At 37.6% G+C, this 16,137-nt stretch overlaps 1 long non-coding RNA gene across 2 annotated transcripts in view; it reads right to left on the bottom strand.

Moving 5' to 3' along the window:
• Positions 1–9,946: 9,946 nt before the first annotated feature.
• The window catches only part of LOC127697125 (uncharacterized), a 40,885-nt gene continuing 34,694 nt past the window's right edge, over positions 9,947–16,137 (bottom strand). Inside the window, exons 1-3 of one of the 2 annotated variants that reach the window (XR_007980409.1) lie at positions 13,365–13,433; positions 12,036–12,077; positions 9,947–10,168 (exon numbers count right to left, since the gene is read on the bottom strand). This is a non-coding gene — a long non-coding RNA (uncharacterized LOC127697125). Of the gene's footprint in view, positions 10,169–12,035; positions 12,078–13,364; positions 13,434–16,137 lie in introns of those variants that run through there. The other variant, XR_007980410.1, reaches the window with a different exon arrangement.

Here is a 16,137-nt window from a genome sequence, read left to right as displayed (position 1 = left end):
TAGAGAGAATCTTTTGTGAACTGTATGGAAGCATCACCTGTCAACAAAAAAGTTTATGAACTGAGGCAGGATTAAAAAGTGGAATATCTAGCAGGTAGAGAAAGGAATTCTGGGAATCAGGCAGGGAGATTTACTCCAGGCCTCTGAGGAGATGATTGCATGAAACTGATGGAGAAGTAACTGGCTGCATGGCACTTATAAAATAGAATAAGTAGGTTAAATAAGTTACTAGCTGGTTGAGGAATAAGCCAAAGCTTGTGGCCTAAGAATTTATAAATAAATAGTCTCAGAGAATTTTTAATGTATTTTTTATTGGATATTTTATGTATTTACATTCAAATTTTATGCCCTTTCCTGGTTTCCCCTCTGAAAGCCCCCTATCCCCCCCTTCCCCTGTTTCTGTAAGGGAGCTCTCCTATCCACCCATGTACTCTCATCTCACTGCCCTAGAATTCCCCTACATGTGCAGATGGAGCCATAGTCCCCTCCATGTGCACTCTTTGATTGGTGGTTTAGTTCCTAGTAGCTCTCGGCGGGGATGGGGGGGGTGGGGAGTGGGGGGGGGATGTCTGGTTGGTAGATTTTGTTGGTCTTCTTATGGGGTTGCAAACTCAGCATCTACAGTCCTTCACTGTGGCCACCTGTGGCCACAGGTGAACTGGAGACCGGGAAGAGAATTCTGGGGATAAATGGGGAAGCGACAAAAGAGAAATGAGTCAGGACGACATTTGCCGATTAAGACTGATTTTTACTAATATTTAGTCAATATATAGCCTTTAAAGTAAAACCCTGCTCCCCCCCCCCCCACACACACACACACACTTCAGTTGGCTCCTCTTCTCAGTGGGTCGCCTGCTGGGATTAAAGGATTTCATGTCTCACAGGTCCCAGCATGTTTCCAGGTGAGACTGCCCTGAGGCAGCCTTAATTTCCAGGTGAAAACAGCTGTATTGTTCTCAGAGGAACAAAGGCCAGGGATAACACAAGCGGAAGGCTGGGGGCTGGTAGCCAAGAATGTCACAGCTGATGGGATGGGCTGAGAAGTCTAGCTCAATGCTGTGGGGGAAGGGACACTTCACCTAACTCCTCCATTGGGGTCCCAGTGCTCAGTCAGATGGTTGGCTACAAGCATCTGCATCAGGCTCTGATAAAGCCTCAGGAGATGGCTATATCGGGCTTCTGTCAGCAAGCACGTCTTGGCATCAGCAATAGTATCTTGGTTTGGTGTCTGCAGATGGGATGGATCCCTAGGTGGGGTAGTCTCTGGATGGCCTTTCTTTCAGTCTTTGCTCCATTCTTTGTCCCTGTGTTTCCTCTCTCACCTTTGTTGTGTATTTCATCTAATGTCATTCCCATTGTGTCCTGGGAGCCTCTTGCTTTCCTGGCTTCTGGGACCTTCTGGTGGCTACTCCTAGTTCCTCATACCCCATTGCTACACACCTCTGTTCAATGTCCTGACCCTCCATACTTCTACCCTGTCTCCTCCTATAATTGATCCTGCCTCCTCTTTTCCCCTGCCTCCTCCTCTCTTCCACCTAAGTCCCTCTCACCCTCTACCTCCCATGATTATTTTGGTCCCCTTTCTAAATAGGACTGAAGCATTCACACTTTTGTCTTCCTTCTTCTTGGGTTGAATATGGTCTGTGAACTGAATCATGGATATTCTTAGCTTTTTGCCTAGTATCACTTATCAGTGAGCGCATACCATGTGTTTTCTTTTGTGATTGAGTTACCTCACACAGGATATTTTCTAGTTCTATCCATTTGTCTGAGAATTTCATGAACTCATTATTTTTAATATCTGAGTAGTACTCCATTGTGTAAATGTACCACATTTTCTGTAGTCATTCCTCTGTTGAAGAACATCTGGGTTCTTTCAAGCTTCTGGCTATTATAAATAAGGCAGCTATGAACATAGTGGAACAGGTGTCCTTGTTATATGTTGGAGAATCTTTTGGGTATAAGCCCAGGAGTGGTGTAGCTGGGTCCTCAGGTAATACTATGTCCAAGTTTTTTGTCCAAAAGACAGTTCACTGCATACATTTTATTTACAGTTTTGTACACTGTCTTAATATAGATGGGACCGCTTTTCAAGTAGGAATCACACAGACATAGATCACTGATTTGAATGAAATGTGTAAATTTGTAGCAAAATTTTGTAGTTAGAAAAAACAAAAATAATTACCAAAGAATGCACAAATTTAATGTTTATTCCACCTTTCTTTCATATTCCTGAATCCTTTATCAATGTTACATGAGGAAAAAAAAAAAAAACAAAGGCAAAAAAAAAACCCCTGAAATCAGAATCACTAATGTTATCAAGGAGGGAAGCAAATAAATTAAATCTATCAGCCAGCCCTCAGCAAGAGGACAGCAAGGACAATGCTGAGACAGGACACAGAAGGTTGCCAGAAAGCTGTACTCATACTCCACACCAGCAAAGTCTGCTTCTGCCTGGAGTGGAACAAAACCAAATCTTTCCTGCTAAGGTAATAGAAATGCAAGCTCTTTTTATGAATACTGTGGAAAGGCAAAGAAGACAGCCAAGTCACATGCTGCTTCCCTTTTGATGAGGTTACCAGCCATCCTGGTAGCAAACCACATGATACCTTTCTGCTCAAAGTTAGTTCAGCTCCATGGGAAGGTGAACTCATCTCCCATCAGGCACAAGTTCCTGTGGGATACACACATTTCACAGGTTAAATGTGCACTGTCACTCCATTTCTTTAAAAAAGACACTTTAGTTTAGCATGTATATAGATGGAGATGATGCCTATGGCCTAGGTAGTCAGAACCCAAATAGCAAAGGGACAGTGGAAAGAATTCCATGGTCTCAATCAGAGACAGTCAAGTCCATGTGTCTCACATGAATTGTTACTGTGGAAGTCAAGCATTGTCACTCAGAGGTTTTACCTCCTTAGTTCCCAGGCACAGGAAGTTGCTTGGCCCCGTGTTATTGTAGTTGAATATTCTGTGAGCTGAGATCAGATAAATCTGTGATTCTCCATGGAGGCTGAGATTTAAAACTTTTGGAGATAAGCTTTTTGAAGTAATTTATTACAATTAATATCTTTTTAAAGATTTATTTATTTATTATATGTAAGTATACTGTAGCTGTCTTCAGACACACCAGAAGAGGGCATCAGATCTCATTACGGATGGTTGTGAGCCACCATGTGGTTGCTGGGATTTGAACTCAGCACATTTGGGAGAGCAGTCAGTGCTCTTAACTGCTGAGCCATCTCTCCAGTTCCCTACAATTAATATCTTGGCAGTTTATTTTGGCCACTTTTACTCAGATCATTGCCTCATGGCATCAAAGACAGCCAAAATTAATTACACCAAAAGACTGCCTTTGACCCTTCTACCAGACATGATCTGTGGTTTCCCAGATTTTTCCTGAGGGAACTGGGTAGGGAGGGAAACAAGGGATAATGACATACACACAGAAGAAATGTAGGGACTTGAACCTAACTTTGAAGCCTTACAGTGTTCAATTTCTCCTTAGCCAGGGTAGGGCAGGTTATATTAAAGGAGACTAATTTAAAGGAGACTATAGTAAAGGAGACTACAGCTACAGGACATGGTTCCCTCTTCCTAGGTGAAATGTTTTCTTTTTCAGTTATTAAAAAATATTTTTTTATTTCTTTACTTTTAGAGCTCTATCTAAGTTGTTCTACCATCTTAGTTTACATTGTGCTCAGGGTCCTTTTATGGAGATTTCTTGTATCCAAGTTTCATGTTACACAAATGTCTCAACCCAGATTATGAACAAACCATCAAAGGAATACTTTTCTGTTCTCCACAGCACTTCTTATGTTTGGTCTGTGTACAGATTATTCCTTGTTGCCCTGCAATTTCCTTGGACCACTGTCCCTACGATGTCAAGAGACCTCTGTCCACAGAGTTCTTTTGCTTACCTAGAATGTTCCAGAGGCACAGGGGAGCTACAGAAGCTGGTGGGAGGCATTTACCCTGTGAGACCATCTGAGGTGGTTCCTCAAGTGAGCAACATTCTCAGACAAACCTGTGGATTACTACAAATGAGGTTCTGGACAAGACAAACTTTTCTCTTGATTAGGAGGGTGTGCTTATGAAAAGGGATTTAATTAGACAGGAACTGCCCTTGGTTTTATCCTAAGGAATGTGCTGACTGTGTCTTTTCCCCAGTATTTGGGATTGACCCTCACAATCTTATTCATTATGTGAGTATGAAAAGAATTGTTGCATAGGAAATAAAAGAGGAAGGGGAAGAGAGGCACTGCTTCAGGGAAAGAAGAATCATTGCTCCAGTTCATCAAACTCCTAGAATTCAGATGTGAGCCTGGAAATAATATGCTGGTTGAAGAAGGTATTGATATTTGATACTATTTGGTAGAAAAGATTCATATTTGATATTCTTATAAATATCAGTATAGCTAAATTCGTTGAAACCAAAGTGAAAGTGGGAGCTGCAGAAGCATAACAGGTTTGAGTGATCATCTCCATGTCCACAGAAAGGGTAACCTCTGTCTGGGGGAAAGATAAACACTCGGAGAGTCAACAACCTAACAGTTTAGGATTTACTTTAAGTCAGTTTTGTGGGAGTTGTGAAGTCTTTGTGTATTTAATCTCTATAAATATAGAATCATAGGCAGTAGGATAACATCTGGCAATATCACACATTTCCTGCCCAAGTTTCCTTTGATCCTTTGTTTAAAATTTACCCTAACCCTAACCCTGAACCCTGAATCCTGAACCTGACTCCTGACTCTTTTTTTCTATTGAGTATCTTCTTCATTTACATTGCCAATGGTAAAGCCTTTCCCAATTTCACCCACTCACAAAAGCCCCCCTTCCCAAAGATTCCAAACCCCTCTCCCCACCCCCTGCCTCCATGTATATGCCTCTATCAGACACAATCCCACCTCCCCCCCCCCCCCGTCCGTTTCCCTTTGTTGGGGTCTCTATTGAGCCTTTACCTGACCAAAGACCACTCCTACCACTGATGCCCAACAAGGCATTCCTCTGGCACATTTTTGGCTAGAACCATGTGTATCCCTTGGTCGATGGTTCAGTTCCTGGGAGTCTTGGGGTGTCTGGGTGTCCATAGTCATTGTTCTTTCCATGGGGCTGTAAATCCCTTTAGTTCCTCCAGAACACCCTCCAGATCCTCCTTTGGGGAACTCCTGACTCTTGACCCCTGACCTTAACACTAACACTGATTTCCATAGAATTAATTTCAATTTACTGTTCAAGGTTACAGTCTATAATTTCATGGAAGTCACTGAAAGGAAAGCTTTAAATAGCTGTCTATGTTGCATTCATAGTAACGATGCACAGACTAAGGGATTACTAAGCCAGGGTTGCCTATTCCCAGGTTGGATTCTTTATTATGTACAACTTAGGATACCCTGCCCAGGGAATGGTAATACCCACAATTAAGATGATTTTTCACACATATGTTCATACACTCAAGATAAATCAAGACAGATATGGCCAAAGGTCCATCTTTTGATACATTATTTACCTGCCATCAATAGCTTCTCTTTTATAAGCACATATTCCCTGTGGTTTAATTCAGACCCATATTAAGCAAAAGAAAAATGTTTGCTAGAACTTTTGTGAACAGTAGAGATAGTTGAGAATATGGCATATTATCTATCCCATTCAAGAAGTTTATGGATGCCGGGCGGTGGTGGCACACACCTGTAATCCCAGCACTCTGGGAGGCAGAGGCAGGCGGATTTCTGAGTTCGAGGCTAGCCTGGTCTACAGAGTAAATTCCAGGACAGCCAGAGCTATACAGAGAAACCCTGTCTTGAAAAAACCAAATCCAACCCCCCTCCCAAAAGAAGTTTATGGATTATGCATCTTTCTTTTATAGTGAACAGATTCTGTTTTATAAACAAATATTCACTATGGCTCAAAGCAAGCCTGTATACATTTGTCAAGGCTGCCATGAGCAGGTTAGAAATAAATGGTCAGATCCGTCTTCCCTCTGAGCCACAGGAGTTAAACTGTCCTGTGATTGTTGGTTTGTACTGCATTTCAGTCCAATCATGCTTTCTCCGAGTAATTGCTAATTTAGGAAAAACAAAAACTCTTTAAACTTTGCTTGAATATGAAAATCAATATAAAAACTGGGGCTCTGTTACATATATTGAACAATGATAAAGAAGAAATACTTTCAAACTCTTTTTGCAAAGAAGACTCATATTTATGTCTTTTAGAAAATAGGTACATAAGTTTAAATATATCCTGGGATTAACTTCTTAAAAGAGCTAATAAAAAACCCTGACATTTTCAGACTTATGTAACTGTATAATCTCATGTAGCAGTGGCTCTGAGGAGCTTTTCATTTTGACCTGGTTGTCATATAATTAAGTAGCTGATGGGACTTTTAGTTAGTGAAAGTCCCACTCAGGGCAAGGTTGAGGGAGTCTTTCAGCTAAGTGTAAGTTCTTTGTAATGAGACAATATGCCACACTTCTGCCAAGAAAATGAACTTATTTGGCAGAGGAAAATTACTCAAATTCAGACAATAAAGCTATTTGCTGTAAAAACAATATTAAAACAAAGGCACTGTGATGTTTAGGTAATAAAAAATAAGAATCATATAATTTCTGACTTCTGGTCATTCATAAAGACCAGAAAGAGCAAATGGAATTGTTCAACTGAAGGAAGCATTCACATTGCATTTAAGAATTATTTTAATGTACTCACCTCATTGTTTATATATCTTTAAATTTTGGGGAAAAGGCTTGTCAAACCACAAAGAACGTTCATCATAAAGAACGCTAATATGAATTGTGTAATATATAAACCAATAGAGTGAAATACTGTAAAAAGAAATAGGTGGCCTAAGATTCTACAACTTAAATACACATATACTTTCTTTTCTATTATATATGCAATATATATAATACATATACTAACATGACTAATAAAAACAATTGAATAAGCTTTAACACAAATATTGAGAAAAATAATTTAATGAACTTAAACAAAGACAATACTATACAGAAAGGGAAATGACTACACTAAAATGTAAGTGATAAGGCTAGCATGGTTGATAAGGCCAGTACAAAATAGCTTAGGAGGACTAGACAGGAGCACTGTTACAAGTTCAGAGCAAACCTTGCCAACAAAGTGAGTTTCAGGCCAGCAAGGACTATGTAGAAATGCATTGTTTAAAAAAATAACAAAAACAAAACTAAAAAAATAAAAAAATGTGATGAAATCACTCTAATTTTAAATCAGAAGAAAAATAATCGCAACTGGTGTAATAAGCAATGGGTAAATGATTGATGTGTAATGAACTCTACAAACTAGCAAATAAAAGCACAGTTGAATTAATACTGAATCATAAAATAAGTTATTATTAAAGAATAAATAATTAATAAACATATGGTAAAAACTTCAGCCTTGTAAGTATTAAGAGATATGCAAGTGAAGTGACATATTGTCAATTTCCATAATACTAAAACTTTTAGCACTTAGTGTTGAGAAAATTCTGCTGAAACATTTGCTTCATATACTCAAGGGACAGAACCATAAAATTTAATTGTGGAGATTTAAATTTAAATCTTAACATAATTTTTAATTAATTAGAAAATAATTTGAAGTATCTAATAACATTCAAATTTACATAATGCTTTACTTAAAAAATCTGATTTGGAAGATATCTCTTCACCATGATTGTATACACATAGGACATATAAATGTATACATAAACATATTGGATATATATGGTTATGATATATATCATAATACATTATAATAGATAAGAAGCATTTCTACTATAGACATAAATGTAGAAATAATAAAGGAATTTGCCCATGGTTTAAATGTACCCTTTAATCTACAATGAAAAGGTGAATAGCATTTCAGGCAGAACTGACAAAATAAATAATCTCCAGACTTGCTCTGAAAATTAATCCATGGATTCTGAGATGGAAAAGAATGCTATTTAGAAGTTTTCTATTGCTGTGTATATTCAGTCTTTACTATTCCTTAATAAAGAGAAAACTTAATTCTTTTTTTAAATACTCTTTTTAGGTTTTTTGGATTTGGTTTTTTCGAGACAGGGTTTCTCTATATAGCCTTGGCTGTCCTGGAACTCACTCTGTAGACCAGGCTGGCCTTGAACTCAGAAATCTGCTTGCCTCTGCCTCCCAGAGTGCTGGGATTACAGGCGTGCACCACCACCTCTTGGCTAAATACTCTTTTTAAATGACTTCATATGTTGCCAGGCTGTCTTAGATATGTAATCTTGTCAGTTGAGAGGCTTGTGTCAGGAAGATTGCCAAAAGTTAATGCCTGAGTTACATAGTGAAACAATCTTTTTTTTTTTTTTTTTAATATTGGGACTCTGTAGCTGTCTTGAGACACACCAGAATAGGGCATCAGATCCCATTACAGATGATTGTGAGCCACCATGTGGTTGCTGGGAATTGAACTCAGGACCTCTGGAAGAACAGTCAGTGCTCTTAACTGCTGAGCCATCGCTCGAGCCCTAAATTTTTAAATTAAACTTTATACATGCTTTTTGATGATCTTTATTTGATTTTACAGTCATTTGCTGCACATTTCTAGAGAGACTTAAGGTGTAAGTACAGCATTTAGGAAGTACCAGAAACCTTCATACATAAGAGTATTTCACGTCTGTGAAAAACTAAATTTGGTCAAGTATTTGTTATACTGAATTGCTGATAATTAAGTCTCTTTTCAAACACAGGTATTTTTAGGACAAGGGGCCTTGTTTTTCCTTTTTAAACACTTAAGTAGACTTTGATCAGTTGCAGTTATGCCTTTATCATGTGGCATAAATATATTGTATATATTTGCATATTAATTTCTACATTAGATGAAACACCTGAAGTGTGGACTGTATGAAAACTACAGTAGTTTTTTTGGGTGTGAGTCATTGATGCCACCACAATTTATCTGTTGTTATACAGGGAAGAAATTTTATTTTCTGTTGGTGATGACTTTCACTTAAGTAAAGTACCTAGTTATGAAATAAACCAATTCTGTGAATAAGAGTTACATTAAGTCAACTAAAGCAAGCTTGGCATATGCTTTTCTAAGAAAGAACCGCTACTCTCTGCATCTGGTTCCTTTAAGTTTAGAAAGTTTTATTAGAGTAGTAACATTTAATTATACCAAAAGACTGAAAATATAATTTGGTGGGAGAAGCAGAATTGTCTTTGACTAATTTTGCCCAATACAAAACAATACAACCAAACAATACCATTAGCAAACTCATATTTATATTTTAAAATTAAAGATTATTTGGGATCTTTACAACTTTACAATATACAGTTTAGGATTTCTTTAAAGTCTTCTTCTAGACCTCTTTTGAAGAGGACTCACCCCTTGAATACTGTCCTCTGCCCAAGGTCAATCTGGGCCATTCTGCTCTCAATCTTTAATACTTATTCCTACTTTTGAACCATGATGTTTTAAGGGAAGGTAAAATACTACAAGGAAGCTCATTATGACAGGAAGCAAACGACTCATAATAGCATCAGAAATCCCTGGAACTAGATTCACTAAGACCTTCCTTCCCAAGGAGTATATAAACAATAAAAACTGCTGAAAGAAGACTCTCAGACAAGTTTAGCTCCCTGCAAGGAGCAGCCAAATTGTCTTCAAGAGCTGAGTTTCAGAGAAGAGGCTCAGACCAACTGGACCATCAGGAAAAGTCACTCTCCAATCTGCCTGCAAGTAGTGTAGAGAGCTCAGGTTTCCATTTTCATGGGCTATTATCTATGCTGGGGTGGGCTTTAATGGTACAGCTGTCTTTGAGTCATTTCTGATCCTGTAAGTAACCCCAACAAAATTAACTGGTTCACCAACTTGTACTTTGGTCTGTCATTGGTTTCCTATTAGGGGTGAGTAGACATTTGTTCACATCTCCCCAGGAGCTCCCCAACCCCCCCCCCCCACACACACACACAAATACACATATGCACATTCCAAAGAACTGCAGAGTCAAAGGCTTACAGATAATTTAAAAGACCAGAGTTGCCGTCATCTTAGGGAAATATGGGGTAATCCAAACGCACAAATTTCTTGCTTGGGGTCTCCAAGAATTTTCTTAAATTGAGGAAGTATGTTTCTAGCTTCTCCACATTTGAGGTCAATTGGAGATTCCTGTAGTCACTACAGCATATGATCTCTTCTGGAAATACAAGAGTTTCAGGACATCTACCATTTCTTGTTTTCTCCTCCCATAAAGATACTTACCTCCAGCAGCTCACAGCCTGCAGCTTCAGATCCTGAATGCTGCTCTTTAATACTACAAACATTGCCTCCTGAGAGCATGACCAGCTATTCCTCCCAGGTCCTTCACTGGATATTAATTATATAATTATAGTTATAAGATATAAATACATATTTTATATTTGTTATTAGTTAAACAGAATAAAGTTAAATATATTTTAATCTATTTATCATTGCTTCTTACTAAGTTTTTTGTATTTTTCTTTTCTGTGTGAACAGTATATATATTGTGTGTGTATACTGTTTAGTTTCTATTGATGTGATATAACACCATAACTAAAAGAAAGTGTCTAGAAAAGGGTTTAGTATGTCTTGCAACTTCCAGGAAACAATCCAGCCCTGAGGAAATTCAGGACATGAACTCAAGGAAAGGCAAAAGAATGAACCATAGAGGAAAGCTGCTTAGTGACTTGCTCTCCATTGCATGCCCAGCCTGCACAGGGCTGGATTCTCCCAAATCAATCATTAAGAAAATGCCCCATAGACATATCCATACTACAATTTGATGGAGACAATTTCTTAACTGGGGTTTCCTCTTTTCAAAGGACTATTTTGTGTGTTGAGAGAAACTAACCAGCACATGAGAACATTTGTATTGGGGTACAGGTACATTCAGATTAATATTGAGTAGATATTGGGATATTGTCTTCTATTATTCCCTATTTTGTTTTATTTTATTAGTTTGTTTTGGTTTTTGAGACAGGATCTCTTACTGAACCTAGTGCTTTCCATTTGCTGGGATAGCTGGCCATTGAATTCTAGGTGGCCATAAAATCTTAATGATCCACCTGCTTCTGCATTTCAGTGCTAGGATTTAGGATTACAACTGTATACTGTCATGACTAACTTTTTTTTTTTAAAGATATTTAGGGTAGGAACTCAACTACTCTACTAAGAATTCTACTAACTAAGCCATCTCCTCAATGCTAAGATTTTTTCCAAGTACTATATTTTCTCATAAAAGTAATAAAGAAAAATAACTGCTAGTTGAGGGATCATTTACAGACTTAGATACTTTGAGTACATGAAGACAAAGGTGAATTTTTTGTGTGAAGTTTTATTTTTTTTAATAAATATGCCTTTTTGCATTCTGTGGTTTGTATCCTGGGAATTCTGTAGTTTTTGGCTAATATACACTTAATAGTAAGCACATAACCATGCATATCCATTTGGGTCTGAGTTACCTCACTCAGGATGATATTTTCTAGTTCTATCCATTTACCCACAAAATCCATGAATACTTTTAAAATTCTACTTGATTGCTGTTCTCTACTTGGAGTTCTGGATTGTACAAATTAGCATGATCCAGGACAATGAATACCTTCATATTCTAGCACTTTGGTTTCTTTTGATAGGAAAGCATGGGCTGTTTCCACTAAAAGTAAAAAATATCCACTAAAAGTAAAAAATTATTCAAGAATATGTTTTACTTAAAAGACAAATGGGACCCTTCCTATAAGATTGGTCAAAGAAATATTGTGGTAGACTTGCTGACTCTTGAAGTTTCATTGATCACACAAAATAATTAGAAAACTGAATATAATAAATTCAAATTAATTTTAAATACAGAACGAATACTGGAAAGATGCAAAGGAAATCCCCAGGTAGAAACAAAATATTCAAAATCAGTGTAATGAGCAAAACCTAAACTCAGTGACCTATGAAAAAGACAGAATAAGGCAAATTTCCCAAGGCCTAGAATTTAACCAGGGTCATAGGCTTATGTTTAATGTCTTAAGAAAAATTAAATAGAACATTGTACTCACTAAACCACTGATGCTGCGAAGAAGCAGGTCAACTAATGTGTTCTGTGGAAGAAAACAGAAATGAGAAGTTTACCCCTAAACCTTACTGGAGGTGTTGTATGATTTGCATTAATCTGTCTGTGAAAAATCCCAAATGATGAATTCTTAGTTTACTAAAATTCTTAGTGTCAAAAAAACCAAACCTGCTTTTATCTCATAGATACATTTATAAATCTGTATACATTAATCTTGTGGAAACAACTCCATGAAGGATGAGTTCATAGTAAACTTTTGCAATCCCAGAGACAAAGAAGTACAAAAGAGAGAGAAATGGGATGCAAAAATCTAGAGAAATAAAAGAAGTTCAAATGATAAAAAATTCCTAAAGATACTTCCAATGTTTAAAAAAGAAATAAAAATCATTATACAATAATAAGACATGGTGAAAATGGTCAGTCATTATTTAAATGCTTTATTTTTATGATTTTTTAGTGATGGGTATGTATGTGTATCTGTGTATGAATATGTGAATGGGACAGCAAGTGCCCATGGAGACCAGAGGCATCAGAAATCCTGAAGTTAGAGTTACAAACAGTTGTGAACCACATGATATGAATGCCAGGAACCAAACTCAGGTCCTCTAGAAGGACAGAAAACATGCCTAACTGCTGAATTATGAATATAAATTATTCATAATCACAAGTTAACTTCAGCCCTACTGATACATGTTTATTAAGCAAAATTGAAGTTCTAAAAGTTAAAAATATGATAATTCATACATTTTGATCCAGCTGTATAATTAGTAGAAGACTTGCTCCAATTTCATAAACAATAATCAAACATAATATGTATGAAGTAATTAGTTTTTGACACTAACAGCTAAGTATAATTATGGCCACTGAGAAAAGAGAAGTGAGTTAGCTGATCTCTTCAGTAGTCTCATTGTCTACTTATGACAAATTTTGGATTTCAGAAGAGGAAAAAAACTCAGAACACAGTGGACTCCTGAGTTATAAGATATTGATATTCTTGTCAGCAAGTCTAGGGTAGCAAGACTTTTCTGGAACTGTAGTAGCAGAGGGAACAACAGACAGGAAAAAGCTGAGAAATCAGTGAACCTTGTGCTAGTGATATAAGATTCAGTACAGAGCTGTGACCCTTGGGAGAATGCAGTCACAGGGTGACACTGAGGAAGCCAGCCCCAGAGGTCCAGGGCCTGAGTCAAGAAGATAAAACTGGAGCTGTTAATTTTGTCCATATTTAAATCTTCCCATTTAGATAGTAGACTTTTTCTTCCTTATGCTTTCCATATCCATCCATACAAGGCTGAATCAAAGTCCAGGTACTTACGCAGGCTGTTGATTACACATTCTGGTCCACCTAAGTTATTCACTGAAATGCTTTTTGATGGTTCCTCATGCCTTTAGGTTTGGTAGGTTTCTCTAGCTTCTATAATATACTTGAGACATGAGACATTCTTTTAAAAAGGGGAATTCCAATACATATAATTTATGCATGCTGCCATTTCTTCTAAGTTCATCAAAACCCCAGAGCTATCAAAAAAATCCACCCCTTGTCTGCTGTTTCATTTTCACTTTGGTGTCTGTGAAGCTGAGTATCTGATAATTCTGGTATCTTTGGAACCCACCCTCTATAAGCATGGATGGGTGACTACACTCACATATACTCAATTCTTAACCACTAAAAACCATTTTGTTCTCTGAAGTAAGTTTCATGTGCCCCACTTTGTCTCTTCCAAACTTCTTATTTTTTAAAATGTGAAAATTTTTTTACATTTCAAATAAAAGAGCTGAAGTTTTACAGATTACTTTTATTTTTTTTTTTTTTGCAAATTTCAACATGTTCAAAAGTTAAATTTAAATGATCAATAAAATAGGAAAGAAAATAGGGAAATTACCAGAAAGACATCATTTATACTTCAAAATAGTATGCAGATAAATAATCACAGTTAAAGATGAAAATAAAAAGTGGTATATGATTAGGGAAAAAGCACCCTCTTAGAGGCAAGGGGGAGAAGTGGGATGAGGAGCTGTGGGAAGGGGGACTGGGAAAGAGGGCAATGGCTGGAATGTAAATAAATGAAATAATTAAAAACAAGACAAAACAAAACAAAACAAAAACCAAACAATCAAACAAAAAAATTACCATTTCTCAGCCACTCAGAGATGGAGGATGTCACTATTTTGGAATATGGGAAACAAGATCTTGACCCCATAAAACTGTCACCAACAACATTGTCAGGCAACAACCATTGGTGTTGTCTTATGTCCCCAAAATGTGATTGATTCAGTATTAGTGTATAGTCAAAGTATAGACCCTGGGAGTTCTGGTTGGTTGATATTGTTGTTCTTCTATGGAGTTGCAAACTCCTTCAACTCCTTCAGTCCTTTCTCTAATTCTTCCATTGGGATCCCTGTGATCAGTTTAATGGTTGACTGCGAGCAAGCCCCCTCTGTGTTTGTTAGGATCTGGCAGAGCCTCTCAGGAGACAACTGTATCCGGCTCCTATCACCATACACTTGTTGACATCCACAATAGTGTCTGCGTTTGGTGACTGTATATGGGATGGATCCCCAGATGGGGCAGTCTCTGGATGGTCTTTCCTTCAGTCTCTGCTCCACACTTTGTCTCTGTATTTGCTCCCATGAGTTATTTTGTTACCCCTTCAAAGAAGGACCCACACTTTGGTCTTCTTTCTTCTTAAGCTTCATGTGGTCTGTGAATTGTATCTTGTGTATTCCGAGATTTTTGGCTAATATCCACTTATCAGTGAATGCATATCATGTGTGCTCTTTTGTGATTGGGTTACCTCACTCAGGATATTTTTTAGTTCCATCCATTTGCCTAAGAATTTCATGAATTCATTGTTTTTAAATAGCTGAGTAGTACTCCATTGTGTAAATGTACCACATTTTCTGTAGCTGTTCCTCTGTTGAAGGACATCTGGGTTCTTTCAAGCTTCTGGTTATTATAAATAAGGCAGGTATGAACATGGTGGAGGATGTATCCCTATTACATGTTAGAGAATAATTTGGGTATATGTCCAGGAGTGGTATAGCTGGGTCCTCAGGTAATACTATGTCCAGTTTTCTGAGGAACCACCAGACTAATTTCCAGAGTGGACATACCAGCTTGCAATCCCACCAGCAAAGGAGAAGTGTTCCTCTTTCTCCGAATCCTTGCCAGCATCTGCTGTCCCATGAGTTTTTCATCTTAGCTATTCTGACTGGTGTGAGGTGGAATCTCAGGGTTGTTTTGATTTGCATTTCCCTGATGACTAGGATGCTGAACATTTCTTTAGGTGCTTCATGACCATTCGAGTTTCCTCAAGTGAGAATTCTTTGTTTAGCTCTGTACCCCATTTTTAAACAGTGTTATTTCATTGTCTGGAGTTTAACTTCTTGAGTTCTTGGTATATATTGGATATTAGCCCTCTCTAGGATGTAGGATTGGTAAAGATCTTTTCCTAGTCTGTTGGTTGCTGTTTTGTCCTATTGACAAGGTCCATTTCCTTACAGAAGCTTTGCAATTTTATGAGATCCCATTTGTCAGTTCTTGATCTTAGAGCATAAGCCACTGGTGTTCTGTTAAGGAACTATTCCCTTGTGCCCAGGTATTCAAGGCTCTTCCCCACTTTCTCTTCTATTAGTTTCAGTGCATCTGCTTTTATGTGGAGGTACTTGATCCACTTGGACTTGAGCTTTGTACTAGGAGATAAGAATGGATTGATTTGCAATCTTCTACATGTTGACCATTAGTTGAACCAGCACTATTTGGTGAAATGCTATCTTTTTTCCCCCACTGGATGGTTTTACCTCCTATGTCAAAGATCAAGTGACAGTAGGTGTGTGGGTTCATTTCTGGGTCTTCAGTTCTATTCCATTGATCTACCTGCCTGTCACTGTACCAATATCATGCAGTTTTTATCACTATTACTCTGTAATACAGCTTAAGGTGAGGGATGGTGATTCCCCTAGAAATTCTTTTATTGTTGAGAAGAGTTTTCCCTATCCTGTTTTTTTTGTTATTCCAAAATGAATTTGCAAATTGCACTTTCTATGAGGAATTGAGTTGGAATTTTGATGGGGATTGCATTGAATCT

This window comes from Apodemus sylvaticus, chromosome 12, assembly GCF_947179515.1.
Source record: "Apodemus sylvaticus chromosome 12, mApoSyl1.1, whole genome shotgun sequence".
Lineage (NCBI taxonomy): Eukaryota > Metazoa > Chordata > Mammalia > Rodentia > Muridae > Apodemus > Apodemus sylvaticus.
This window is presented reverse-complemented; position numbering and strand designations above follow the sequence as displayed.